This window comes from Hyperolius riggenbachi, chromosome 11 (assembly GCF_040937935.1).
Source record: "Hyperolius riggenbachi isolate aHypRig1 chromosome 11, aHypRig1.pri, whole genome shotgun sequence".
Classification (NCBI taxonomy): domain Eukaryota; kingdom Metazoa; phylum Chordata; class Amphibia; order Anura; family Hyperoliidae; genus Hyperolius; species Hyperolius riggenbachi.
In genome coordinates, this window is record NC_090656.1 from 218,722,133 (window position 1) to 218,748,695 (window position 26,563).

Sequence of the window (26,563 nt, forward strand, 5' to 3'; positions counted from 1 at the left end):
GCAGAGTCCCTGGGGAGCAACAGTTAAGATGGGGAGGGACACTTTGGGGGCCCCTACAGGCTCTAGGGTCCTGGGGCAATTGCCAATTTTGTTCCTATGGTAGCTTCGGCCCTGGCGTTGTGTTACCCTGTTTTACCTCAGAGTAATGCAACAGCAATGCAAAGCAATGGGGCCTAGCACACTTACCGTGTTTAACTAGTAGAGATGGCTCGAACAGTTCGCCGGCGAGCAGTATTCTGCAAACATCGGCTGTTTGCATTTGCGACGTATAGCGAACATTTGGCATGTTTGATTCACCCCCTATACATCATCATTGAGCTAAATTTTGACCCCTTACCTCACAGTCAGCAGACACATGGCAGCCAATCAGCTAGCACCCCTTTCTGGACCCCCACCCCCCTATCAAAAAGCAGTTGCGGTGGCCATATTAGATGCATTCTCTGCTGGCTGCTGACTGTTAGTGAGAGCATGGTCAGACTAGCTGCAGATAGGTAGGGAAAGCATTAGCTAGGCCTGTGTTCTTGTTCCTCACTTGCTGTGAAAACACTTAAAACAGCCCTATTGAGAGCTAGCTTTTTTTGTGTGTGTGTGACCCTCCACAGCCCACTGACACCCAGAGCTGGGTGCACACTACTGCTGTTGCCTCATTAGGTTGCAGGCACAGTACCACTCCAGTGCATTATTATTTCACTGTATTCTGATAGTACTATTGCATTTCTCTGTGTGTGACACTCCACAGCCCACTGACACCCAGAGCTGTGCATAATGTGATTTCTGCCCTTTAGGGATGAAAACCCAACTTTGTGTCAAGTCTGTAATATTTGGTGAGACTTTTGGTATGGATCCCCCTCTGGCATGCCACAGTCCAGGTGTTACACCCCTTGAAACAACTTTTTCATCACTTTTGTGGCCAGAAATTCGCCTGCCCATTGAAGTCTATGGCGGTTCGCATGCTCGCGAACATTTTGCGGAGTTCGCATTCGTCGTTCACAAACAGAAAATTCTATGCAACATCTCTATGCATCAGAGGTTCTCGATCAGCCGCCAACCTGCCGCAAAGGCAGCAGCGCGTTACCGCAGCAACACAGCGGTGGCAGAATGCATGTAAGTCAATGGGTGACGCAAAGATATTAAATTTGTTGGGGCCGGCGGTGTGGCGCACACGCACAGAGCAACATGATTACGACGGGGAAATCAGGGAATACCAGTGATGTACTTCTTGTCCAGCAAAAGGTACGTCACTGTGCAAGGAGCGGCGTAGGGCGTGCGAGGGGGTGTAGCTATGCATATGACTCTGTCGGTGCAGTCCTTTGAATTAAGTTTTTTGCTTTGCGGTGCGATGCCATGGGGTCGAAGCATTGCACTGCAATGCAATGGCCAGGTTGTGTCTATCCAATATAGGTATACAGTCCATAGGAGTGTGGAGGATGTAATGGATGGTATGGGGGGGGGGGATGAGATATATAGTCCATAGGGGAGGGGGGGTATAGGTATAGTCCATAGGGGAGTGGAGTATGGGGTTATACAGTCCATGTGGTATCATGTTCCTCTCAGTTGGTGGCAGGCAGTGATATATCGGGCTGCTATTTGCACAGTTTTTTCCTCTTCCCCCAGTAGGATATAGAGTTTCCTCTCCTCATCTGTGGAGGTGAAATCTGGGATGTGGGCGGAGAGTCTCTGGAAGTGGGCGTTCCTCAACGGTGTGTATTTGCTGCAGTTTTGCAGGAAGTGGGCCTCATCCTTCAGGACCCCCTGGTCACATTGCCTGCACAGTCTCTCCTCCCGGGGCTTCCATGTCTGTCTGTGTCGCCCTGTCTCTATCTCCAGGTTGTGGGCGCTCAGACGGTACAGGCTCGAGGCCTTTCTGTCTTTGTGGTGGTGTAGCCTCTCCAGATACTGGGCCATTATGTACTCCCTCTGTAGTGATTGGTGACAGTGTCACTTCTCCATTCCTCTAGGTATTGGTCCTTGCAGCTTTCTATCGTTCCTTTTATTTGGGCTTTTCTCAGCCTGTGTTGGTCTTGACTGGGCTGGCTGTTTCAAAGCGCGTGGTATGGCCTCGCCACCCTGGCTCAGTGAGGCTTTATGGTGGTAAGCAGTGCTGCTCGGATACCACTTTTCACTATCTGGAACTAATTCGTATCTGGATACCCAGATATCCGATCCGGGTCGGATATCTGGATCAAAAATTTTGCAAACCGAATCTGGGTCAGATATCTGACCCCACTATCCGGCCGGATTCGGATATCTGGATCAAAAAAACGGAAGTGCCCTTTAAATTGTTTTAAAAACGTCTTTAAGGGTCAATGAGGCATGTAGCATCATTATTTTTGAAAGGGGAACACTAATTGATGATGTGGGGACTTAAAATCCCCCCCCCCCCAAAAAAAAAATGGCTGTCAAAGTGCAAAGGGCCAAGTGCCAAATGCAAAGGGCCAAGTGTGCAAAGGGCCAAGTGCCAAATGCAAAGGACCAAGTGCCAATTGCAAAGGGCCAAGTGCCAAATGCAAAGGGCCAAGTGCAAAGGGCCAAATGCAAAGGGCCAAGTGCCAAATGCAAAGGGCCAAGTGAAAAGGGCCACGTGCCAAATGCAAAGGGCCAAGTGAGTGCAAAAGGCCAAGTGCCAAATGCAAAGGGCCAAGTGCCAAATGCAAAGTGCCAAGTGCAAAGGGCCAAGTGCCAGAGGCAAAGGGCCAAGTGCCAAATGCAAAGTGCCAAGTGCAAAGGGCCAAGTGTCAAATGCAAAGTGCAAAAGGGCAAGTGCCAAATGCAAAGGGCAAAGTGCAAAGGGCCAAGTGCAAAGGGCCAAGTGCCAAATGCAATGGGCAAAAGGCCAAATGCAAAGTGCCAAGTGCAAAGGGCCAAGTGCCAAATGCAAAGAGCCAAGTGCCAAGTGCAAAGGGCCAAGTGCCAAATGCAAAGGGCCAAGTGTCAAATGCAAAGTGCTAAGTGCAAAGGACCAAGTGCCAAATGCAATTGCCAAGTGCCAAATGCAAAGTGCCAAGTACTTGCAGAACTCTAGATGGAAGATTTCTCTTGAGCTGGAGTCCCATTTTGATTGGTCAGGGTAGGTGACCGGGCCCCATACCTCACTGCTATAGAGCAGGATTGGGGTGATGATGCTGTTGAATATCTTTACCCAGACTCTCACCGGTGGTTTTAGGTGGTAAAGTTGCCTTCTGATGGCATAAAATGTTCTGCAGGCTTTTTCCTTCAGGGCCTCTACTGCTGGTTTAGAGCTCCCTGTTTGGTTAATTTCCAGCCCCAGGTAGGTGTAACTTTGTGGTCACCAGTGGGCAGCCATTTGTCTCTCTCTCCTCTCTCTCTCTCTCTCTCTCTCTCTCGCCGCTGTCTCTCTCTCTCTCTCCTCTGTCCCTCTGTCTCTCTCTCTCTCTCTCTCTCTCTCCTCTGTCTCTCTCCTGGCTGGTCAGCACTTTCCTCCTTCCTCTTCCCAGCACATCCCAGTCATTGATCATATGATGCTGCTGAGTGCGGTGGTGATGCTGGGAGCCGTGAGCAGGACAGGGGGGTCCGGGCAGTAGCGGGTGAGTATGAGGAGCAGCATGTGTACGGCAGCCCCTGGATCTGCCTGGCAGGGAACACAGAGCCTGCTGTTGAGATGTGGAATGCTTCACAGGTCACTGCTGCTGCATCAGCTCCAAAATCCAAATATTTGCAGCTCCAGCTGTTAACCTCTTGCATGAGTTTCCCCCGCTCTGCCTGTGTGGCTGCTGGATGTCTTGTCTGCTTGTTTGCTTTTATTTTCTGTCTGTCTTTACTCCATAGTACTGTTCTTTTACTTTATTTTTAACCTTCCCAAGAGACAAATTAAAAATTGGTTGGCACTCAGTCAGCAGGCAGGCCTCTAATTCTAGCAAGGACAGGCTGAAAATTGTCAGTTTAGTTCAAATCTGGGTGTGCCTAAATTTTACAATTTACAGTTTAAAAAAAAACTGCTACTGGTTAGGACTGAAGGCTCTTGTCATATGGTTCCGTGCTGTACAACTTTCCTCTACTGTGTGTGTGGGCGAAGCTGCTTTGAGGTGAGAAGGGTGGAGCTGGAACCGAGAACCAAACAGAGTCCAAGTTTAACCCAACTTGAGGACCGTAAGCTTACACTCCCCTACCCTAGCGACCAGGCTATTTTTTACAATTCAGGCCACTGCAGCTCTAAGGCCTTGCTGCAGGGCCATACAACTCAGCACACAAGTGATTTCCCCCTCCCCCTTTTCTGCCCACCAACAGAGATGTCTGTTGGTGGGCTCTGATTGCTCGTCCTGTGTTTGTTTATTTTTTTTATTTGTTTGTTTTTAAATAAATTTGTGCATTTTTTTTTAATTTAATTTCCCACCTGCCCTTCCTCTCCCCGCCAGCCGATGACAGCGATCGTCTGTCACAGGCATCAGCCTATGAGAGCCGATCGCTCCTGAGCCTCTGTAGGGGACAGCCAAGTGACACGTCTGTCCCCAGTACAGCGCTGCTGTAGATCGCAGAATTCTACAATGTAAATAGACAGCGGTTTCGCCGTCTAACAGTCTCCAGATCGCCGCTGGGAGACTGATGACAGAGCGGAGCTCCGTCATTCAAGCAGGGTGCGCGCGATCCCCTGCAATCTCCGCCCAAGGACTTAACACCAATTGGCATTATGCGGTCCTGGGGGAGCCGCCGTGTTGTTCATGCTAATTGGCATGAGGCGGTTGTTTAATAGTTAAAGGAATACTATCGATTCACATATTTTTTTCAATTGACACAGGAATTATTTGGGAAGTGCTGCTAAGTACTGGTGTATACATTTAGTAGCAACTTCTTTGTTTACTGTTATCAAAACACATTCAAACTTTACTGACGCCAAAACTGACGGCTGACTGAGCCATGTGGAGAGGGGAAATTCCCCTCACACTTGTTCAGTTAACTCTATGTGTAGCTCTGTGTGTGTGACAGAGAAGAGAGCTCCCAACAGCTGCAGCTCCTGTGTCCTGTGTTTCTGACTGACATGTCTGAAGAGAGCAGAGGAAGTTTAACTAATTGTCACAGCTTTTTCATACTGTTTTTGCTTTCAGAGTTTGATATGTTTGATATTTGCTTTCTGTAGCCTGATATGCTACTCTGGCTGTGCATTGAAGCAGACACCCCTTCTGCAATTGATTTGTCCCAATATAGCTAAATCCTACCCTCAATAAATCACAGCTTTTGCCTCTGATATTTAACATGAAAAGTAGGAAAATGTTTACACAGCTACTTAGACATTATTTGCACACTGTTATTTTAGAACACTTGGGTATCGATAGTATTCCTTTAAAGTGATCCCAAGCCGAAGCTTGCGATCAAAATTAGATATTTACCTAAAGAGAGAGGGATCCTAATGAGGCTTCCCTCCGTTCTCCGATGTCCCCCGTCGCTAAACGCGGCCCCCTCCAGATCGGGGCCGCATGTAAGAGCAGCTCTGGCTTACTGCATACTGCGCTGCCACGCTATAGGAAGAAGAAAACTGTGGCCCTGGTATGATTAGCGACAATACCTTGTCGCATAATAACCTTATGACTAGGTTCACAGTAGGATGTAACGTTGTGATACGATGTTAAGGTCGCAGCGCAAAAATTACAGTGCAACGCCACACAAAAGTTGTAACGCACATTAACACCGCGTTAAAGACGCATAAAGTAGATACAGCAAAGCATACAGCCAATGAAAAGTATGCATCCCTTTATCTGTTACACTGTTAACCTGTGCACTGTGAATGTCGCATAGGCTTAACATTGCAGTCCGTTAAACTGCGTTATATGACTTTATAATGTGGAACCATGACGTCCTACTGTGAGCTTGGCCTTAAAGAAAAACATATAGACAAATACATACAGGGTGCATTCAGTGGCGTAGCAATAGGGGTTGCAGAGGTAGCGACCACATCGAGGCACCTTGGACTAGAGGGGCGCCCTGGGACCGTTCCTCAACCAAAGTATTAGCTGTTTATTGGTCCTGTGGTGGTAATAATCACTTCTATAGATGCTTTGAATAGTAGTAATCAATAACAAACTGTTCCCCATCCCCTTCTTGCAAGTCTAATACTGTGGATGACTTTGGCAGGTTTTGTTGCGCCGTATCAAGTGCTATGTATAGAGTGCTGGGGGGGCCCTAATGTAAAACTCGCCACTGGTTGCATTTCTCTGTGTGTTGCTTCTGTTCTGTGCAAGAGTTTTGGTCCACATTAAAAGGAAATAAATGTAGGAGCTATATGGAGGCAGGAAATTTGGGCGCATGAGGCAGGTGGACAAAAAGGCCGCCGCCATTCACTCCCATAATAAATATCGTTTAATGGGCGCCCAACAGGAAAAAAGGTCGCCGGAGAAAAATAACGTTTTACAAGCGGCGCCCGGAGACTTTTACTGTTTTATAACTGCTTCTCATGATTACACATTATTTAATGATTTATAATTTTTTAAACATTATTTTTAAACGAAAAACATCACAATATTTTTTTAAAACGGTATTAATGCTTATCACAGGGGGGTCTTAGGTTTAGGCACCACCAGGAGGGTCTTAGGTTTAGGCACCACCAGGGAGGTCTTAGGTTTAGGCACCACCAGGGGGGTCTTAGGTTTAGGCACCACCAGGGGGGTCTTAGGTTTAGGCACCACCAGGAGGGTCTTAGGTTTAGGCACCACCAGGGGGGTCTTAGGTTTAGGCACCACCAGAGGGGTCTTAGGTTTAGGCACCACCAGGGGGGTCTAGGGGTTAGGGGTAGGTACAGGGAGGGTTCTGTATGAGAGTAGGGTTAAGTATAGTTTTAGTAACATTCTTATTAATCTTTTATAAAACGTTATTATACATTTCACTTTTTAAACAGGGAAGATTAACGTTTTTACAATTGCCGATTTCATACACATTATTTAATGATGTATAACTTTATAAAACATTATTTTTAAATGAAATATAGCACAATTTTTTTAAACGTTATTCATGCTTATCATTTAAAACCCTGCGCCCTTTTTTCCCGGCGCCCTTTTTTAACGTACGCCTCTATATACCACTTGCTTTAGGTTCCCTTTAAATTCTAGAATATAGGAGCCTTGCTGTCAGCTAAAGCAGAAATATTTTTGTAGAGTGTTAGATAAGAAAATACCTCCGCTACACGCGGTATATTATTATTTTTCATTTAAAAAAAAATATTCCTTAAGTCATTTTCGCTCTCCCCCCCCTCATTACAGAATGTGCAATCAGGGCTTGTTGTAGCGGCACAACATTGGCTCTTGATTGTCCCCGGCTGTCGCTGGAGACACAAGTCGGAATAATGCGGGTAATTGAACAGAGAGGCCGATGAATGTCCTCATTGTTTTTACTCGTTTTGTTTGTGTCATTTTCTTTTTTCCCCCCTTTTTAAAGAGCTTTGTACGCTTTCCAAGCCGAGAATGTCGAGAGTCTGGCTGCTGTCTCCGATGTCCCTCAGTCTGAGGAATTTGACAGTTTGGAGATGAAATTTTTGGGCCTCCCAGTGGCGGGGGGGGGGGGGGGGGAAGGTTAGCGGACAGGTACGTGCTAAAATAAACAACACCGATCAAAAAAACCCTCAAAACTCAAAACGCCAGATCTGAAGGGGGCGGGTCAGCTGGACGGACATCATAGGAGCCGAGGAGACAGATTATTCTTCACTGGAGCAGTTTAACTGCTTCACAAGTGTGTTTGTGTTTCTGATTTAATGCCCAGATGTTTGTGCTTTCCATTATATACCTATAGCGCCCTGTGTGTTTTTATTATGCTGTTATTGGCGATATACTGGAGTTCCTGTTTATTCGATATGCATGGTGAGGGTTGTTTTATGGACTTTTATAGCTTGTGCCAGCGAGTTAAAGGATATCTTGGGATTGCAAGCCAATGCATACACTCAAATCTTGCCAGCCAATAAGATAGATCCCGGCTGCTTTAGCCGGCGGTCTGCCAGCAACAAGCGCTATGTACTATGCGAAGTATGGGAGAGCCCCTGGACTGTAAGCTGCAGGCACAGCGATACGATGCTGCACGCCGTTATACCGCAATGCACCCGCCGCACTGGGAACGGCGCTATAGGTTGTGCATTGCCGCGTTACAAAGCGGCTGTTATGCCGCAACACACCACTGTGAAAACCTAATGTGGCCAAGGCAGGTTTGCAGGATCACGAATGGAAAGCAGGAAATTTGGGTGCCCGTTAGTGGCGGAAGTATGGGTGCTGCCATGGGCGGCCACTTAAATAGTAGCATTGAGGGTGAACTTAAAGGATACCCGAAGCGACATGTGACATGATAAGATAGACATGAGTATGTACAGTGCCAAGCACACAAATAACTATGCTGTGTTCCTTTATTTATTTCTCTGCCTGAAAGAGTTAAATATCAGGTATGTGAGTGGCTGACTCAGTCCTGACTCAGACAGGAAGTGACTTCAGTGTGACCCTCACTGATAAGAAATTCCAACTATAAAACACTTTTCTAGCAGAAAATGGCTTCTGAGAGCAAGAAAAAGATAAGAATGTGAATTTCTTATCAGTAAGGATCAAACTGTAGTCACTTCCTGTTTGAGTCAGGACTGAGTCAGCCACTCACATACCTGATATTTAACTCTTTCAGGCAGAGAAAGAAAAAAAGGAACACAGCATAGTTATTTGTGTGCTTGGCACTGTACATACACATGTCTATCTCATCATGTCACATGTCACTTCGGGTACCCTTTAAATAGCAGGCAATGGGTCGCAGGTGCCGAAATTACCCCCCCCCCCTATAGTAACTTTGGTCAGGGGGTAAGTTTAGGCACCAGGTAGGTTGTTTGTGTGTGTGGGGGGAGGGGTGGTTAGAGTTAGGCATCGGGGGGCATAGTTCTGTTTTGTGTGAGAAGTAGAGTTGGGCCGAACGGTTCGCCTGCGAACGGTTCCATGCGAACTTCAGTGGTTCGCGTTCGCGTCCCGCAGGCGAACCTTTGCGGAAGTTCGGTTCGCCCCATAATGCACATGGAGGGTCAACTTTGACCCTCTACATCACAGTCAGCAGGCCCAGTGTAGCCAATTAGGCTACACTAGCCCCTGGAGCCCCACCCCCCCTTATATAAGGCAGGCAGCGGCGGCCATTACGGTCACTCGTGTGCTGCCTGCGTTAGTGAGAGTAGGGCGAGCTGCTGCAGACTGTCTCTCAGGGAAAGATTAGTTAGGCTTAACTTGTTCCTGTCTGGCTGCATACCTGTTCTGTGAACCCACCACTGCATACCTGTGCTGTGAACCCACCACTGCATACCTGTGCTGTAAACCCACCACTGCATACCTGTGCTGTGAACCCACCACTGCATACCTGTTCAGTGAACCCACCACTGCATACCTGTGCTGTGAACCCACCACTGCATACCTGTTCAGTGAACCTGCCACTGCATACCTGTTCTGTTCAGTGGACCCGCCACTGTATACCTGTTCATTGAACCCACCACTGCATACCTGTGCTGTGAACCCACCACTGCATACCTGTTCTGTGAACCCACCACTGCATACCTGTGCTGTGAACCCACCACTGCATACCTGTTCAGTGAACCTGCCACTGCATACCTGTTCTGTTCAGTGGACCCGCCACTGTATACCTGTTCATTGAACCCACCACTGCATACCTGTGCTGTGAACCCACCACTGCATACCTGTTCTGTGAACCCACCACTGCATACCTGTGCTGTGAACCCACCACTGCATACCTGTTCAGTGAACCTGCCACTGCATACCTGTTCTGTTCAGTGGACCCGCCACTGTATACCTGTTCATTGAACCCACCACTGCATACCTGTGCTGTGAACCCACCACTGCATACCTGTTCTGTGAACCCACCACTGCATACCTGTTCAGTGAACCCGCCACTGCATACCTGTTCTGTTCAGTGGACCCGCCACTGTATACCTGTTCAGTGAACCTGCCACTGCATACCTGTTCTGTTCAGTGGACCCGCCACTGTATACCTGTTCATTGAACCCACCACTGCATACCTGTGCTGTGAACCCATCACTGCATACCTGTTCTGTGAACCCGCCACTGTATACCTGTTCTGTTTAGTGAACCCGCCACTGTATACCTGTTCTGTTTAGTGAACCCGCCACTGTATACTTGTTCTGTTTCGTGAACCCGCCACTGCATACCTGTTCTGTCCAGTGGACCCGTCACTGTATACCTGTTCAGTGAACCCGCCACTGCATACCTGTTCTGTTCAGTGGACCCGCCACTGTATACCTGTTCAGTGAACCCGCCACTGCATACCTGTTGTGTTCAGTGAACCTGCCACTGCATACCTATTCTGTGAACCCGCCACTGTATACCTGTTCTGTTTAGTGAACCCGCCACTGTATACCTGTTCTGTTTAGTGAACCCGCCACTGCATACCTGTTCTGTTCAGTGGACCCGCCACTGTATACCTGTTCAGTGAACCCGCCACTGCATACCTGTTGTGTTCAGTGAACCTGCCACTGCATACCTGTTCTGTGAACCCGCCACTGTATACCTGTTCTGTTCAGTGGACCCGCCACTGTATACCTGTTCAGTGAACCCGCCACTGCATACCTGTTCTGTTCAGTGGACCCGCCCCTGTATACCTGTTCATTGAACCCACGACTGCATACCTGTGCTGTGAACCCACCACTGCATACCTGTTCTGTGAACCCGCCACTGTATACCTGTTCTGTTTAGTGAACCCGCCACTGTATACCTGTTCTGTTTAGTGAACCCGCCACTGCATACCTGTTCTGTTCAGTGGACCCGCCACTGTATACCTGTTCAGTGAACCCGCCACTGCATACCTGTTGTGTTCAGTGAACCTGCCACTGCATACCTGTTCTGTGAACCCGCCACTGTATACCTGTTCTGTTCAGTGGACCCGCCACTGTATACCTGTTCAGTGAACCCGCCACTGCATACCTGTTCTGTTCAGTGGACCCGCCACTGTATACCTGTTCATTGAACCCACGACTGCATACCTGTGCTGTGAACCCACCACTGCATACCTGTTCTGTGAACCCGCCACTGTATACCTGTTCTGTTTAGTGAACCCGCCACTGTATACCTGTTCTGTTTAGTGAACCCGCCACTGTATACCTGTTCTGTTTAGTGAACCCGCCACTGTATACCTGTTCAGTGAACCCGCCACTGCATACCTGTTGTGTTCAGTGAACCCGCCACTGCATACCTGTTGTGTTCAGTGAACCTGCCACTGCATACCTGTTCTGTGAACCCGCCACTGCATACCTGTTCTGTTCAGTGGACCCGCCACTGTATACCTGTTCAGTGAACCCGCCACTGCATACCTGTTGTGTTCAGTGAACCTGCCACTGCATACCTGTTCTGTGAACCCGCCACTGTATACCTGTTCTGTTTAGTGAACCCGCCACTGTATACCTGTTCTGTTTAGTGAACCCGCCACTGTATACCTGTTCTGTTTAGTGAACCCGCCACTGCATACCTGTTCTGTTCAGTGAACCCGCCACTGTATACCTGTTCAGTGAACCCGCCACTGCATACCTGTTGTGTTCAGTTAAAGAGTAGAGAAACCGAGAGCCCAATATAGTGTAGTATGTTAAGCATAAATGAAGTAAAGGTTATCGTGAGAAAATTATACTCACAAACATGGGTTACCACACAGGCAACCACTGTATAGGCAGGTGAGGAGATTAGACCTGTCCTCACTCAGGGATAAGAAGTCGCTCTCTGTAGATGCGAAAGGGGGTAGATCACCCCTCCACCAGGGGTGGACACGGTATAGCAGCAGGAGAACAGAGGCGCCAGAAGGATAAAAGTGGATAAAAACTTTAAAATTTGCTGGGAGGAAGTGGTGGACTTACCTCCATAAAGCAGACACGAAAGACTGTCTGAATAGTAGTCACATTTATTAATTAGTACCCCAAAACAGTGCAACGCGTTTCGCAGGCCCAGCCCGCTTCATCAGGCAATCAAAATGGGGACAAGACAGAATTTCAGCAATAGCAGGTGTAGCGCCTCAGTGGCGCTACACCTGCTATTGCTGAAATTCTGTCTTGTCCCCATTTTGATTGCCTGATGAAGCGGGCTGGGCCTGCGAAACGCGTTGCACTGTTTTGGGGTACTAATTAATAAATGTGACTACTATTCAGACAGTCTTTCGTGTCTGCTTTATGGAGGTAAGTCCACCACTTCCTCCCAGCAAACTTTAAAGTTTTTATCCACTTTTATCCTTCTGGCGCCTCTGTTCTCCTGCTGCTGTTGTGTTCAGTGAACCTGCCACTGCATACCTGTTGTGTTCAGTGAACCTGCCACTGCATACCTGTTCTGTGAACCCGCCACTGTATACCTGTTCTGTTCAGTGAACCCACCGCATCAGTGCGCATACCTGTGCAGTTAAGTGAACCCACCTACCTACGTGAGTGCACGCAGTGTGATATACCACTCCGTGCATACCCGATATGGACAAAACAGGTAGAGGAAGAGGTAGTGCCAGAGCCAGAGGAAGGCCACCCGGCAGATCTGCGCGAGGTCGTGTAAATGTAATTTCGTGTGGACCTGGCCCACAGTACAGTGCTCGGAAGAAGGCACGTCCCATCACCTCCCAAGATTGTCAGGACGTGGTTGAGTATTTAGCGACACAGAACACCTCATCTTGCTCAGCCACCAGCGCTACTACTAGCACCACTTCCGCTGCATTTGACACTTCGCAAGAATTATTTAGTGTTGAAATCACTGATGCACAGCCATTGTTGTTACAGCCAGATGAATTTTCACCAGCTCATATATTTGAGTTACCTGGCAACACTATGGATGTAACGTGTAAGGAGGATGAAGGACCTACTGATGGTGCATGTTTGGATTTGTCTGAGGCAAGCGAAGCTGGGCAGGATGATTACGATGATGACGATGATAGGGATCCTCTGTATGTTCCCAATAGAGGAGATGAAGAGGGGGACAGTTCAGAGGGGGAGTCAGAGAGTAGTAGGAGAAGAGAAGTTGCTGAAAGAAGCTGGGGCAGCTCTTCGTCAGAAACAGCTGGTGGCAGAGTCCGGCACCATGTATCGCCACCTATGTACAGCCAGCCAACTTGCCCTTCAGCATCAGCTGCTGAGGTGACGGTCCCCGTAGTGCCCACATCCCAGGGTGGCTCAGCGGTGTGAAAATTTTTTAATGTGTGTGCCTCAGATCGGACCAAAGCCATCTGTTCGCTCTGCCAACAAAAATTGAGCCGTGGAAAGGCCAACACTCACGTAGGGACAAGTGCCTTACGAAGGCACCTGGAGAAAAGGCACAAACAGCAATGGGATGGCCACCTGAGCAAAAGCAGCAGCAGCACACAAAAGCAAAGCCACCCTCCTTCTCCTCTTCCTCCTCCATCAGGTGCATTATCTGCTTCTGCCGCTTTCTCCCTTCCACCTTCACAGGCACCCTCCTCCACTCTGCCTCTGCCCTTGAGCGGTTCCTGCTCCTCTGCCCACAGCAGCAGTCAGGTGTCCGTGAAGGAAATGTTTGAGCGGAAGAAGCCAATTTCGGCCAGTCACCCCCTTGCCCGGCGTCTGACAGCTGGCGTGGCGGAACTGTTAGCTCGGCAGCTGTTACCATACCGGCTGGTGGACTCTGAGGCCTTCCGTAAATTTGTGGCCATCGGAACACCGCAGTGGAAGATGCCAGGCCGCACTTATTTTTCAAGAAAGGCCATACCCCAACTGCACCGTGAAGTTGAGAGGCAAGTGGTGTCATCTCTTGCGAAGAGCGTTGGGTCAAGGGTACACCTGACCACGGATGCCTGGTCTGCCAAGCACGGGCAGGGCCGCTACATTACCTACACAGCCCATTGGGTCAACCTGGTGGTGAACGATGGCAAGCAGGGCGCAGCGGACCAAATTGTGACACCTCCACGGCTTGCAGGCAGGCCTCCTGCCACCTCCTCTCCTCCTGCTACATGCTCTTCGCTGTCCTCCTCCTCCTTGGCTGAGTGGCTGTTCTCCTCTCCAGCTACACAGCCCCAGCTCCGCAGGGCCTATGCTGCATGCCAGGTACGACGGTGTCACGCCATCTTAGACATGGCTTGTCTCAAAGCGGAGAGTCACACTGGAGCAGCTCTCCTGGCTGCTCTTAAGAAACAGGTGGATGAGTGGCTGACCCCGCACCACCTGGAGATAGGCAACGTGGTGTGCGACAACGGCAGCAATCTGCTTGCCGCTTTGCATATGGGGAAGCTGACACACATACCCTGCATGGCACATGTCATGAATCTAGTGGTTCAAAGATTTGTGGCAAAGTACCCTGGCTTAGCGAATGTCCTGAAGCAGGCCAGGAAGTTCTGTGGGCATTTGAGGCGGTCTTACACAGCCATGGCACGCTTTGCGGAAATTCAGTGCAAAAACAGCATGCCGGTGAGACGCCTCATTTGCGATAGCCCGACTCGCTGGAACTCGACCCTGCTCATGTTCTCCCGCCTGCTAGAACAGAAGAAAGCCGTGACCCACTACCTCTACAACTACAGTAGAATGAAACAGTCTGGGAAGATGGGGATGTTCTGGCCCGACAACTGGACACTGATGGAAAATGCATGCAGGCTCATGCGGCCGTTTGAGGAGGTGACCAACCTGGTGAGCCGCAGTGAGGGCACCATCAGCGACTTAATTCCCTACGCTTACTTCTTGGAGCGTGCTGTGCGTAGAGTGGCGGATGAAGCTGTGAATGAGCGTGACCAGGAACCGTTACGGCAGGAACAGGCATGGGACCAATTTTCATCAGACCCAGCTGTTTCCTCAACACCTGCGGCAGCACAGAGGGAGGAGGAGGAGGAAGAAGAGAAGTCATGTGCAGAAGACGAGTCAGACTCAGAGGATGATGAGCAAGGTGTTTCTTTGGGGGAGGAGGAGGAGGAGGAGGGGACAGCGGCAGGAGAACAACCTCAGCAGGCATCGCAAGGGGCTTGTGCTGCTCAACCTTCCCGTGGTATTGTTCGCGGCTGGGGGGAGGAGGTTGACTTACCTGACGTCACTGAGGAAGAGCAAGAGGAGATGGAGGGTACTGGATCCGACTTTGTGCAGATGTCGTCTTTTATGCTGTCCTGCCTGTTGAGGGACCCCCGTATAAAAAGCCTCAAGGGGAATGAGCTGTACTGGGTGGCCACACTACTAGACCCTCGGTACAGGCACAAAGTGGCGGACCTGTTACCAACTCACCGGAAGGTGGAAAGGATGCAGCACATGCAGAACCAGCTGTCACAATGCCTTTAAGGGTGATGTGACGGCACAACGCCAGCAAGGTACCACTGCCACTAATCCTCCTCCCGTGTCCACGCAGTCAAAGACAGGACGCTCCAGCGATCTCATGGTGATGTCGGACATGCGGACGTTCTTTAGTCCAACGCCTCGCCGTAGCCCTTCCGGATCCACCCTCCACCAACGCCTGGAACGGCAGGTAGCCGACTACCTGGCCTTAAGTGTGGATGTAGACACTGCTGTGAACAGCGATGAGGACCCCTTGAACTACTGGGTGCGCAGGCTTGACCTGTGGCCAGAGCTGTCCCAATTTGCCATCCAACTTCTCTCCTGCCCTGCCGCAAGCGTCCTGTCAGAAAGGACCTTCAGCGCAGCTGGAGGCATTGTCACAGAGAAGAGAAGTCGCCTAAGTCACAAAAGTGTTAAGTACCTCACCTTTATCAAAATGAATGAGGCATGGATCCCGGAGGGCTGCTGCCCACCCCAAGACTAAGTCAGTCCCCGCACACACAGCATCTCTGCCTGCACGCCGTGTGACTGGCTGCCTGGCCTGCCCCAAGAAGACTAAGTCGCTCCCAGTCCCTCCACACAGCATGTCTGCCTGCAGGCCGCTTGACTACCTTCTCCGCCACCACCAACAGGGTCCGGGACTCCAGGCGGATTGCTGAATTTTTTAGGCCGCTGCTAGCAGCGGCCGCTGTAATAATTTTTCTGGTGCGTGTACATGACTGCCTAATTTTTCTGGCTGCACTGCGGGCAGCTGCAACAACAAAAGAAAAGGCATGTACATGCGCCCATTCCCCTTCGTGATCATTACCTTGCCGTGGTGAAGGGGCTTGCGTATCACAATGAAGCAATGACCGGCGCCTAGATGAGTGTCTCAGGGGGCACACCCACGATAATAAGGTTGTTGCCTCATTGTGGTCAGACCAAATTTGATCAGCTGGACAGTCACTGTTCTGTCATTCAGCTACATCAGCCAGGCGACCATATGGGCTGTAAAGCCACCAAAACCTGCACTCTCGCCATGGTGCGCACCAGTCCAGCACGGCCGTCACTACACAAACAGCTGTTTGCGGTGCGTTACACGGTGAGTTTGGTGTGTCAGTGTGAAGCAGTACCTTAATTACACTACCTGATTGATGTATACACATGCAAGATGTTTTAAAGCACTTTAGGCCTGTCATTTAGCATTCAATGTGATTTCTGCCCTTAAAACGCTGCTTTGCGTCAAATCCAGATTTTTCCCCGGGACTTTTGGCATGTATCCCACTCCGCCATGCCCCCCTCCAGGTGTTAGACCCCTTGAAACATCTTTTCCATCACTTTTGTGGCCAGCATAATTTTTTTTTTTTTTAAAGTTCGCATCCCCATTGAAGTCTATTGCGGTTCGCGAACTTTAACGCGAACCGAACCTTCCGCGGAAGTTCGCGAACCAGGTTCGCGAACCTAAAATCGGAGGTTCGGCCCAACTCTAGTGAGAAGCGTTAGGTTTAGCTATAGTCAAGTATTAGTATTTAAAGGTAATAAAGGGGGTAAAAGAATTGATACTTACCTAGGGCTTCCTCCAGCCCTGATGACTACCGTTGCCCCCTCGCCATGCTCCCTGGTGGCTCGGTTCGCCTGCTATCGGCCCCAGCAATCCTCATTCAGTTGCGTCATTCAGGCTCTTATGCGCAGAAGAGCCCGACGGGCGCAACATGAACGAGGATTACTGTAGATCACAGGTGAATGGAGCCGCCCGGGAGCATGGCGAGGGAGGCAACAGTGGTCATGAGGCTGGATGAAGCCCCAGGTAAGTATCAATCCGTTTACCCCCTTCGTTTCAAGGTTTCTTTAATCCCGATATTTTACAATCCTTCTTTACACTTTAATAGTACGGTAGTATATCGGTACATTTACCGATATTTTACTATCGGCTTTCCTGGGCGCCCAAATTTCCCTTTTATTGGTAGCAGGAAAAAAGGGCGCTGGCTGATGGTGGACAAAAATGGCGCCGCCATAGACTCTAATACAATTGTTGTTAATACGGCGAAAAAAGCAGAAAAAAAGGGCGGCGCGATAAATATCATTAAAGTTTTTGAAGTACGTTATCTTTTTAGAAGCTTGCAACGTTATAGTTTTTATCATATTATTTCGTTTGTATGTACAGATTTTACGTTATCAAATATATTATCGTTTCAATGTGTAAAAGGGTGTTTCTGCAGAGGGAATGGTTAGGGTTAGGCACCATTCGGGCAGCGGTAGTTTTAGGCAACACCAGGGGAGGTGGTTAGGGTTAAGCAGCACCAGGGGGGTGGTTAGGGTTATGCACCACCGGGGGGGTTAGGCACCACTGAGGGGTGGTTAGGATTAAGCCCAACTGGGGGGCTGGTTAGGGTTAGGCACCACTGGGGGGGGGTAGTTGGGGTTAGGCATTACCGGGGAAGTGGTTAGGGTTAGGCGCCACCAAGGGAGTGGTTAGTTTTAGGCACCACTAGGGGAGTGTTCTGTTTGAGAGTAGGGTTGGGTTAAGTTGTATTGTTGAATTACGTAAAAATGAATTACGTAATTGTTGAATTACGTAACGATTTTCAACGTTAATATTTTTTCGTTATTATTAACCAAGTTTGACAACGATGTTTATTGTTATCAGATTTTGTTAACCACCGGCGCCGGGCCCTTTTTTCATGCACACCTTTTATTACATACGCCACGTATGTGCTCTGATAAACTCCAGCACAGTAGTATGCCAGATTCTGTGTACCGTCTGTGTGAGCTGCCTGCCTATAGATGAAATGATCTCTTCTCTACAGTCATACGGTAATTCCTCTACCATAGTTTTGTCTCTCCATAGAGATGTTTCTCCCCCTCCTCCTGACTGCTTCTGGTAAATAGTAAATGGCCTCTCTCCATCAATAAGGTGTACTCGGGCTAATGTGTGCAGTCCCAGGTGCGCTACATGCTATATGGTATGTATTGTTTGCTGGAGGACTAGTGGTAGAGTGCTGTGATTGGTCATAAAAAGGAAAATACATTTAGAGACTCATTAAACGAATGCAGTTGACGTACAAAGTGCATACACATGTACATACTATAGCTCAATTAAAGGAAACACAAGGTAATAATAAACTGATGAGATAAACAATTGTATCTATCCTCCTTTTCCTAAAAAATTCTTTTTTAGATATGCCAGTTTTATTTTATTTTTATTGTATATCTGCTTTAAGTTTATACTGTTTCATTGTTTCTGCTCAATCACACATGCATTTATGTATGCCAGAGCTAAAATCTATGAACTATTTACCCTTTTTTATCTCTTTTCTGCTCTCAACAGCTCTTATCCGGCAGGAAAGTGTTTTATGACTGTAATTTCTTATCAGTGAGGGTTACACTATAGTACAACCTGATCCCGACCTAGACAGAAACTGTCACTTGCATACCTGATTTTTAACACTTTCAGACAAAAAAAATAAAAAAGGAACACAGCATAGTTATTTGTGTGCTTGGCACTGTACAAACACGTGTCTATCTCATCATGTCACATGTCACCTCAGGTATCCTTTAACTACTTATGTGGTTTGCGACGGTATAGCTACGTCCCCGCAAGACTTCAGTTCCTGCTCAGGGACGTAGATATTCGTCAATGGCTGCGGATGGCCACTGCTCGCTCCTTGCGGGGGTACTTGTCAATGCCTGCTAGAGGGGAGATAAATGAATGGGAATGCAGTCCCTGTGTCGGTGCCTGCATCGTTGTATCTTCCTGAGTAGCACATCCACACATTACTTCTTGTTTAGTGTGTTTATTGTAGCTTGTGGCCAAATAGTGAAATTACACCTACATTCATTTTTTTTTTTTTTTTTATAAAAAGACCCATCATTACATTTAAAATTAACCCCTTACCTCCCCCCCTTCTCCCATGGTTACCTAAATCAATGATATTCATATTAAAAATAAAAAAAAAAATACAAAAATAGTTACCTTAGGGACTGGACTTTTGTTAAAATGTATGTGAAAAGGTATATTAATGTTATTTATGAAATTATGCGTTTGTAATTGGAGATGGATGCAAAATTGAAAAAACGCACCTTTGTTTCCAAATAAAATATTGGCGCCATACATTGTTCTAGGGAAATATTTTAAATGGGTAGATATAGAGTGACCAGATGTCCCGGATTGCCCGGGACGCGTCCCGGATTTGGGGTCGGCTCGTCCCAGGCAGCATGAGGTCCCAGGAAACGTCCCGCTTTTAGCAGCGGGACGTCCCGGCCTTGGGACTCTGGCCACTGTATCTTCATGAACTGGCAGCGGTGTCTATAGACGCCGCGCCAGTTCATTGCCTGCAGCCCCGCTCCAGCCTCCTTAGTTTTCCGGTGTTCCGACACCGGCAAGCGAGCAGGGCTACGATAAGATGGCTGCCGAAGCCCTGTACTGGAGACCGCAATCTTGCCGTAGCCCTGCTCTGCCTGTCAGCGTGGGACTGTAGGAGGAGGAGCAAGATGGTCCCAGGAGCAGCGCGCCGGCCAGGAGCGAGAGGAGACTTCTTCCAGGTGTGTAAATGCTTTTTTTTTTCCAGGTGAAATGTGCACCATTGCGTTTATTTTGTGCTGAAATGTGCCCACATTGCGTTTTGTGCTGAAATGTGCCCACATTGCGTTTTGTGCTGAAATGTGCCCACATTGCGTTTTGTGCTGAAATGTGCCCACATTGCGTTTTGTGCTGAAATGTGCCCACATTGCGTTTTGTGCTGAAATGTGCCCCCATTGCATTTATTTTGTGCTGAAATGTTGCCCATTGCATTTATTTTGTGCTGTAATGTGCCCACATTGCGTTTATTTTGTGCTGAAATGCGCCTCCATTGCGTTTATTTTGTGCTGAAATGTGCCCCCATTGCGTTTATTTTGTGCTGAAATGTTGCCCATTGCGTTTTGTGCTAAAATGTGCCCACATTGCGTTTTGTGCTAAAATGTGCCCACATTGCCTTTTGTGCTGAAATGTGCCCACATTGCCTTTTTGTGCTGAAATGTGCCCACATTGCCTTTTTGTGCTGAAATGTGCCCACATTGCGTTTATTTTGTGCTGAAATGTGCCCACATTGCCTTTTTGTGCTGAAATGTGCCCACATTGCCTTTTTGTGCTGAAATGTGCCCACATTGCGTTTATTTTGTGCTGAAATGTGCCCACATTGCGTTTATTTTCTGGTGTCTGGGGTAACTGTTGCTGCATTTATTATTTAATGGTCATAGTTGGCTATGTTTGCTGCTTTGGGGTTACGGTATACTATTAAATAGCATCACACAGTTTCTGCACACCTATGATGCGAATCCGCGTTTGACCACATCATGGCATAAGCACTGCTTTCTTATGCCTCGCTGTCACATCATTATGTTAGCTCCGCCCATACAATGTCATGGCCACGCCCATTTGTGGTGCGGCTCGCCGCAGCCCGCATTTTTCCGGCGCGCCGCGCAACCCCCCATTTTGCGCGCGCCGCCCCCCTCCCCCCCCCCCCCCCCCTGTCCCAGGTTGAACCGACAAAAATCTGGTCACTCTAGTAGATAAAATGTGTGGGTTTTAATTGTGGTAGCATGTATTATTTTAAAAATATAATGGCCGAAAACTGAGAAATAATGCATTTTTTAAATTTATTTTTCCCGTTAATATGCATTTATAATAAAATAATTTTTAGCTAAATGTACCACCCAAAGATTGGTGGTGAAAAAAACAAGATATAGATTGTTTCATTGTGATAAGTAGTAAAAAAGTTATTGGTGAATGAATAGAAGGAGCACTGAAAGGAGAAAATTGCTCTAGTACAGAAGGGGAAAACCCCCTCAATAGTGAAGTAAAGCAGAGGGACACCAAGAGCCCCAATAGTGTAATTCGTCTTGGGGACAACAAAATAAATGAGAAGTTAAAATTATACTCACAAACCAGGGTTACCAATAGGCAACCACTGTATAGGCAGCTGGGGAGAACAATCCTGACCCCACTCAGGAATAAAAAGTCGCTCTCTGTAGACAGGAAAATAGGGTAACAACCCTCCACCCAGGGTGGACTCAATGTAGTGTACAAGATACAGAGGCGCCAAAAGAATAAAAGGTAATTAAATGAACTTAAAAAACCAACTGGTTAAACAGAGGAGGCAGCGGTGGTCTTACCCCCTCCAAACAGACACAGGCAAGGACTGCGATTCAGACAGTCAACAATTTATTCGGAACTCCAAAAAACAATGCAACGCGTTTCACGGGCCATACATCCCGCTTCCTCAGGCAAAATACAGTAGGAGTCACAGCATCTGTATTATATCAGCGAGCTCGGCGCCTCTGCAGAGGCGCCGAGCTCGCTGATATAATACAGATGCTGTGACTCCTACTGTATTTTGCCTGAGGAAGCGGGATGTATGGCCCGTGAAACGCGTTGCATTGTTTTTTGGAGTTCCGAATAAATTGTTGACTGTCTGAATCGCAGTCCTTGCCTGTGTCTGTTTGGAGGGGGTAAGACCACCGCTGCCTCCTCTGTTTAACCAGTTGGTTTTTTAAGTTCATTTAATTACCTTTTATTCTTTTGGCGCCTCTGTATCTTGTACACTCAATAGTGAAGTGGTTAAACACAAAAATAAAATACCTATCCCTGTAATTAATTTATTGAAAAAAATAAATAAATCTACTTTACTGGGGATTTTTTGAAAAAAAAAGAAACACTTCACAATCCAATACTCTGAATAAACCCGGCAAACACCCCTTTAAAAAACAAATAGGAAAAAGAGGTGTGCAGATTGATATAAAACTTGGTTAGAATTAATCAAAAAATAACAAAGAGGTAAATATGACACTAACTTTGGTTTTCGCAGCCCCAACTCACTTCCTCAGGCCAAATTCTCATGCCAGTACAAGGATACCAGGACGAGAATTTAGTGGGTTGATCCCACAAACAGCTTTCAAGGCTGCCACTAGAGATGGCCCAAACTTTTCGCCGGCGAGCAGTATTCTGCGAACATCGGCTGTTCGCATTCGCGGTGAACAGCAAACATTTGGTGTGTTCGATTCGCCCCCTATACATCATTGAGATAAACTTTGACCCCTTACCTCACATTCAGCAGACATATGGCAGCCAATCAGCTAGCACCCCTTCCTAGACCCCTACTCCCTATCAAAAACCACTTGCGGTGGCCATATTGGATCAATTTTCTGCTGGCGGCTGACGGATAATGAGAGCAGGGTCAAACTTGCTGCAGACAGGTGGGGAGAGCATTAGCTAGGCCTGTAATCTTTTTCCTCACTTGCTGTGAAAGCATCCCAAACAGCCATTTTGAGGGCTAGCACATTGGTCTCCTGTGGTTTTGTGTGTGTGTGACACTCCACAGCCCACTGACACCCTGAGCCGTGCATAATGTGATTTCTGCCCTTTAGGGTCTAAAACCCGACTTTGCGTCAACTCCGTAATTTTTGGAGGAACATTTGGCATGGATCCCCCTCTGGCATGCCCCTGTCCAGGTGTTAGGCCCCTTGAAACAACTTCTTAACCACTTAAGGACCGCATGATTTTTCAGCCTATCAGACGGCGGCGATCGGCAGCGCACTTATCTCAAACAAGATAACTCTATTAAAGTTGCTAATGGGTTAAAATGTAATAAATGGTCTTGCCTCAGACTAGGAATAGGGTTTCAAAAATATTTATCGGGACACTAAAAATATGACGTGTTTCACGGATCTTATTATCTCATTACGCAGAATGCCACGAACTATAAGAGCTCTAATAGGCACTTTAAGTCCTTGGTGATCTGCACACAGACACTATGATTATTGACCTGAGGAAGCGGGTAAGGCCTGCGAAACACGTTGCCTCTTTAGACAAATAAGACAAACAACATTTATATCTTGCTTTTCTCCTGTTGGACTCAAGGCGCCAGAGCTGCAGCCACTGGGATGCGCAATAAATATTTTTGATACCCTAAAATATGCCTAAAACTAGTCACTCATCCTAGTGCCAAAAGCTATCCGGCACCTAATGCCTAAAATGATGAATCCCCCCTCCTAGGGCCTAAAACTAGTCACTAACCCTAGTGCCCAAAACTACTGTCCCCACTACTAATGCATAAAATTAATCCACCCTCCTAATGTCTAAAACGAATCACTGCTCATAGTGCCTAAAACTACCCCCCACCCCCACCTAATGCCTTAAATTGATTCCCCCTCCTAGTGCCTAAAACTAATCACTCCTCCTAGTGCCTAAAGCTAGTCATTCCTCCTAGTGCCTAAAGCTAGTCATTCCTCCTAGTGCCTAAAACTACCCCCACCTAATGCCTAAAACTAATCCTCCCTCCTAGTGCCTAAAACTAGTCACTCCTCCTAGTGCCTAAAACTACCCCCCCCCCCCCCCTCGTGCCTAAAATGAATCTTCCCTCCTAGTGCCTTAGTCACTCCTCCTAGTGCCTAAACCTACCCCCCCCCCCCCACACACACACACACACGCACACACCTAATGATTACAATTAATCCTCTCCTCCTATTAATGTCTAAAACTAGTCACTCCTCCTGGTGCCTAAAACTACCCACCCCCACCTAATGCCTAAAGTTGATCCTCCCTCCCAGTGCCTTAATCTATTCACTCTTCTTAGGGCCCTTTTCCACTAGAGCGTTTGCGATTGCTTAGTTGCAAAACCGCAAACTGCTAGTGATTTTAAAATCGCTACAGTTTGCTTTTTAACATAGGAATCGTTTTTTACTCAATCGCGATCGCGCCGCGGAATGATTTTTGCCGCGATTTTGCTATGCGGTGCATAGCATAGCAAAATCGCGATCGCAAATGTCGGGTAATCGCCGCAAAATTTTGTACATTTGCTGAATCGCCAGCATTCAGCGTGAACGCTAGCGACTGCTAGTGGAAAAGGGCCCTAAGGGCCCTTTTCCACTAGCGGCGTTTGCGATGCTGAATCACAAACCGCTAGTGATTTTTTAAATCCTCCTAATAGCTAAAACTAGTCACTCTTCCTAGTGCCCAAAACTACCCACCCCCACCTAATGCCTAAAATTAATCCTCCTAATCCACTAATCCACCTAATGGCTAAAATTAGTCACTCCTTCTAGTGCCTAGCCCCCCCCCCCCCCCCTTATGACTTAAATGAATCCCCACTATTAGTGCCAAAAACTAGTCATTCTGCCTAGTGCCTAAAACTACCCCCTACTACTCTACCACAAATTTATATAGTATCTGATCAGCTACTTATGAAGCCATTCAGTTACTACTCTTGCATTGGGCACCCAACTTGCTGCCTGGTCGCCCAATTTAGACATCTACCGAGCTGCGTAGCCAAATCACCTGCTGCGATTTAACCAACCCCACCTAGTGACCATTGTTACGACAGTCCATATCACTGTTATAAAATCGTATATGGCCACCTTACAAAAATGCTTCTTTGAGATCGAAAAACCGAGAGAGAAAAAAAACGTTTTTCCTCTCCAGTTTCCACGTGGGAAAGCGTTACAAGTAATCGTCTCCTCTCCCCCCCAAATGAGGGTGTTTAATTTCCCCCGCAGAGTCCGCAGAGATCCAACAAACCGTCTCCCTTTCCTGCGGCACAAAAGGGCGCCCTGAAAGCGAGAAGCCCTCGCCGGGTGACCCAGTTTCTGCCATATTGTCTGACGGGAGCGATTGTGTGGAAATATCAGCAGATAGTTTAAATGACTTTTGCTGGCAAAATACAGGCAGTGTTCTCGTGTTCACAGCAGCTTAAAAAAAAAGAGAGAGAGAGAGAGAGGAGGAAAAAATCGTACAGAGAGGGGGAAAAAAAGTTTTGTGAGCTTCGTTATAAGAAGCTCAGTGTTCAGAGAGCGGAGGGGGGAGGAGGCGGCCCTGGCAGTTTGTTGAAAGTGTTACATGCCATTAGGTGCAGGGTAAACCATCCTCGGCTGAAACCCGGCCGCTGACAATGGCGCTCTCAATACGAAATGCCTTTTTACTTTTATAGACGGGGAGGTAGAGAGAGGAGGAAAAAAAAAACCTTTCGGACCTTCATACAGATAGCAGCGCCTGCCAGACGTTAGAGAGCGTACATGTGCTGCCTGGGAACAATCGATAGACGGGCTGCCTGAGAAGGGACGAGGTAAGGGGACCGCTGGACCAATCTAACCCCTAAACCTGCATCTGTGTCAAACCAATGATGAGTAGAGGACTCTTACTAACCTACATACTATGGGAGCATGGGGTCTGTTTACTAACCTACAAACACTGTGGGATGTATTACTAACTTACACATACTGCATACTCCCTAACTTACACCCTCTATAACTCTGTTACTATCCTATGCACACTAAAGAACCATACATTCTATTACTAACCTACACACACTATATATACTATTACTAACCGACACACACTATATATACTATTACTAACCTAAACACACTATATATACTTTTACTAACCTACACACACTCTATATACTTTTACTAACCTACACACACTGTATGACAATAAATACTACTACTAACCTACACAAACTATCTGACAATAAATAAGTTTACTAACCTATACACAAATATTTTTACTAACCTATCCACACACTATATGATTATAAACACCATTACTAACCTACACACACTATATGACAATAAATACTATTACTAACCTACACAAACACTATATGACAATAAATACTATTACTAACCTACACAAACACTATATGACAATTAATACTATTACTAACCTACACACACTATATGATAATAAATACTATTACTAACCCACATACACACACTATATGACAAATTAATACTATTACTAATCTACACACACTGTATGACAATAAATACTATTACTAACGTTAACACATTCTTAAGAATTTAGATTTTTATGACTAACCCAGTTACACTATAGGGTGTTACTAACCTACACTTTATGGGCTGTATATTACTACTAACCTGCACTCAGTACACGACCATAAGATTCTATTACTACCCTTCCCCTACACATATTATAGACCTGATTGCAAACATCACAGACAATATACTACTAACCTGCAGGCACTGTAGCTGCTTACCTGCACACACTACGGATTCTATATGCACTAACTTATATGCACTACAGACTGCATTATGAATATGCTACAGAGCCTACGCTAGCCTACACAGACTAGAGGACTGTAGAGTCTATTACTAACTTACATACGCTATAACAGCACAGATTGTACTACTAACCTTCACACTCTGTAACACCATACATTCTATTACTAATTTACACACACTATAACACCACAGATTGTACTACTAACCTTCACACTCTGTAAGACCACACATCCTGTTACTAACTTACACACACTATAAGACCACATATTGTATTACTAACCTTCACCCCCTGCAGGACCACACATTCTGTTACTAACTTAC

General features: G+C 47.2%; 1 protein-coding gene across 4 annotated transcripts in view; it reads left to right on the plus strand.

Annotated features, from left to right (window-relative positions):
• GAS2 (growth arrest specific 2) overlaps positions 1-26,563 on the plus strand; it is a 137,716-nt gene that overhangs the window by 9,210 nt on the left and 101,943 nt on the right. The window contains exon 1 of one of the 4 annotated variants that reach the window (XM_068261381.1): positions 3,481-3,545. The exons of 1 other annotated variant lie outside the window; for it this stretch is intronic. The gene's annotated coding sequence lies outside the window, so the exon portion shown is untranslated. Of the gene's footprint in view, positions 1-3,480; positions 3,546-17,916; positions 17,999-25,009; positions 25,282-26,563 lie in introns of those variants that run through there. 2 more of the 4 variants (XM_068261380.1, XM_068261379.1) reach the window with 2 other exon arrangements.